Below are 4,155 nucleotides of genomic sequence, written 5' to 3' on the forward strand. Positions count from 1 at the left end.
TTTAATAACTGAAACAGTGCTAGGACAATTTGTCCCCAGTTATTTCATTGTCGGTTAATTTGCCCCCAGTCAATTCATCATTGATCAATTCATCTCCAGGTCAATATGTCGCAGGCCAATTCATCCCAAAATACTCTTAAATGTGATTTTTGAGGGTAAGTTTAGAACAATCACTTTAGAATTAAAAGTGCCATTGGACAGTTTTAGATATTTTTTTTCCTTTCTTTAATCTCTCTCTCTTTCTCAACAAATAGCTTACAAACTACAGAATTTTATCAAGAACGCCAAGAGAAAAAGATGTTTTATGTGACACATTCTACCAGTATACGAAGTTTAAAAATGTTTAGTTACAAAAATCTATTTTTTAAATCTGCCGGTCAAAGTGAAAAGATGCCAGACGTCAACATAATGACTTTTTCATCCCAAATATTTTGACCTTGTGCTTCTGTTAGAAAATCCTTTAATCTTACAGTTCCCTTTATCTAAAACTTGTAGCTTTGAGGTTGTCAGAAGTCATTGTATTTCATTACAAGATGGTAAATTGGCTGTGTCATGAGAATATGAAATGAAATACCTTGCAACATTTAGTTCACTCAAACCTTCGACACCCCACTAACTCCCTTAATGGGGGATAAGAGATTCAATGACAACTTCCCTTCACTATCCTGAGCCATCTTCCACAATATTCTTCAACACTGTCCAGAGCAGAATTTGATTTGTTTACAGTTGCCAACAGGTGCTGTCACGCACAAAATGTGTTTCCATATACTGTTTCCTGACTGGCTTAAAATGATCAAACTTTAAACCTCTATAACGTTTTAAAAACGTTTCTGGGAAAATTGAAGGATCTTTTCGGTTTGAACGGCAGTTTTTAACATAATTTCTAGGTAACTAAAACATTTTAAACTTCGTATACTGGTAGAATGTGTTTATAAAACATCTTTATCTCTTGGCTTTATTGAGAAAATTCTATAGTTTGTAAGATATTTGTTGTTCTTTTTCTGCAATTTCAACCAATCACTGACGTCTATTGAGGTAAAAAACATTCTGTGCCATATGAATATGTCCCTCGTTTAAGAAACGGATTGGGTTTATTTACATTTGTGAAGAAAAAAAGATAACCTTCCCCCACCCCTAACCCTAATCCTAAAACAGATTGAAATGCAATAGATCGATACTAGGGTCATAATTATGGGTGACAATTTCATATGACACCACTAGAAAAACTGCCGTTCAAAACGAAAAGATCCAAATTGAAATATCCCAGCGGATCTTTTCTGTTTGGTTGCCAGCAGCTCCAAAAATTGAAGTTTACCAAAGATTTTAAAATTCGGCACAATAATACACTTGCACAAACTGAATTGCTGGAGTTATTTCATTTTTTCTAGAAAAATATTTTAAAAAAGTTATAGAGGTTTAAAGTTTGATCATTTTCACCCAGTCAGGAAACAGGATTTGGAAGCTGTCATTTTGTGCGTGACTGCACATTTCATCGTCAATAAATAATAATAGTATGTTGTCAATATTCATAAACAACGTTGTCTCCAATAATTTTCTTTCATATAAATAAATCTTATTTAGCTGTTATTTTTAGCACACCTCTCAACCACCAGTGTTTAATGTAAATATAATAAACAACATGTTACATGTGATTGACACATAACAATTTTTAACAAAGATTTAAAAGAATTAGATGAAAGTTCTCCAGTAATTTTCTTTCATTTAAATAACTGTTTATGCTAATTTAAAAGAGAAAAACAATTAGTTTTAAATCTCTGAGCGAGATTTTGGCAAATAAAGTTTAATTTAAAAGATTTATCCAAAAACACTTATTTAGCTGTTATTTTTAGCACACCTCACAACCACCTCAATGGCTCAATGACAAAAAGAAACAAACATGAAACATGTTTAATTACAATCTAAATATGCTTAAAAAACAAACATTTAAATTTCAGTTTTAATTTTAAAATATCCTCTTCTGTTTTCAATGTTTCCATAAAAGAAGCGAAGTTAGTGAAGCTTACTGCCATAATCACACAGAACATAGCATCAAATTTGTCAACATGTTCTTCCTTGCAGATAAAAGACTTTTCGGATCTTTTCCTTTTGAACGGCGCATGTCAACACAATTTCTAGTTAATTAAACACTTTAAAACTTCGTATACTGGTAGAATGTGTCAAAATAAAACATTTTTTCTCTTGGCTTTCTTGAAAAAATTGTAATTCGTTTGTTTAACATAGTTTAATTTTTCGAATTTCAACCAATGAATCGCCTCTAATTGAGCTAAAATCATTTGCTGCGTCTAAAACTGAGACAACATCCTGTCACTAACCCTAAACCTCACCCTAGCCCTAAATTTTCTTTCCTTAATTATTAAATTAATTCAATTGTTACACGTGTAAAAAAAACGTTTTTTTTTACACGCGTAAATGTTTTATCGTTTCGAGGTCGATAAATTAAGTACCAATTACGCACTGGTGTCGAGGATTTTTTTCCCACTTTATATCACAGCCTCCGACAAGCTGGGGCATCCTTTTATGAAAAAAATATTTCGCAAATATTTACAATACGACCCACACTCCACGCGCACCCTCTAGACCGATTTAGGCATATCATTGTTTTGTTTTTGTTGTTTTTGGCCCTTCAAAACCATGGGAGAAACCTTTTCAGTAAAAAAAAATAAAGAAAATATAAAAAAAAATATCGTTAATATTTTTATTGGGCGACGAAATTCATCGATTTAAGAGATATGGCTGTTATTTCTAGCACATGCCTCCTCCTTTGTTTATCAATATTGATGAGCGAGACAGACAGAAGAGAGAAGGATGAATAACACGTGTGTGTGTGTGTGTGTGCTGTTTACGTTGCAACAGGCTGTTGTCTGAGTTTTTAGACGCAGCAAATGATTTGAGCTCAAATGCTGGCATTTCATTGGTTAAAATTCGAAGAATTAAACTACGTTAAACTTACAAATTACAATTTTCTCAAAAAAGCCAAGTGAAAATAATGTTTTCTATTGACACATTCTACCAGTATACGAAGTTTCAAATTGTTTAGTTAACTAGAAATTCTGTCCATCAAAAGGAAAAGATCTGCGACGTGTCCAGCCCATCTAAACTTGCTGCGTGTATATTCTACGATGATATCCCTCACTCCGGACTTCTGTCTGATGACCTCGCTACTGATGTGCTCTCTCAAGGAGATTCCAAGCATTGACCTCACCATGGCTCTTTGAGCCATTACCAATCTCTGCTCTTCTCTCTTTGTTGTAGCCCATGTTTCACTACCATATAACATTGCAGGTAGAACTGTGCTATTGATGAGGTTGGCGCGGGTGGTCATGTCCAACCTTCCTTTGAGCACATCCCTTATGCCATTAAACGCCTTTCTTCCAGCCCTTACTCTCCGCGAGATCTCCTTTTCGATGTTTCGGCACATATTCACTTCCTGTCCAAGGTAGACATATTCCTTTACCTCTTCTATCTCCTTTACCTGAATATATTACACTTAATATGAAATCAATTCAAACAGAAAATCGTCGCTGGCAACCGAACAGAAAAGATCTACACCAGCAATTCCGCATGGAAAAGTATATATATTATTGTGCCAAATTTTAAAATTTTCGATTAACTTTAAGTTTTGAAATGCTGGCACCAAACCAACTAGATCCGCACTTTCTTTCCCACCCTGGAAAAAAAAATTAAACTTCATCGGTAAAAAAATGAAAATTCAATATAATTATTATTTTATTATTTACTAGCAGTATCACCCGGCGTTGCTCGGGTTTGTAAGGGAAATAACTATATAAGCATTTTTAGAGATGTAAAGTATAATAGCCATCTCAATATGGCTAACCACAAAGGGGGGGGGGTACTGTAACTTTTTACGTTCTGAGATTTAATAATAAATTTTTAGAGAGTTACTTCCCTTATATAAAAATGGGAAAAATTGATGGTAAATTATTTTTAAAATCGTAGACTCATCGAAGATGCGCGCTAATACCCAGAATGGCTCGATATGAATCACGACTATAAGATACCCGGTTTTGGTTAAACTGCACCGCAAAATGTGGTGGTAGTTAGGAATCTAAATCGTAGGAGACAGACAGCACACAACCTCACTTTTATATATAAAGAAGATATAAAGATTGAATA

The sequence above is a fragment of the Octopus sinensis genome, linkage group LG1 (assembly GCF_006345805.1).
Source record: "Octopus sinensis linkage group LG1, ASM634580v1, whole genome shotgun sequence".
Taxonomy (NCBI): domain Eukaryota; kingdom Metazoa; phylum Mollusca; class Cephalopoda; order Octopoda; family Octopodidae; genus Octopus; species Octopus sinensis.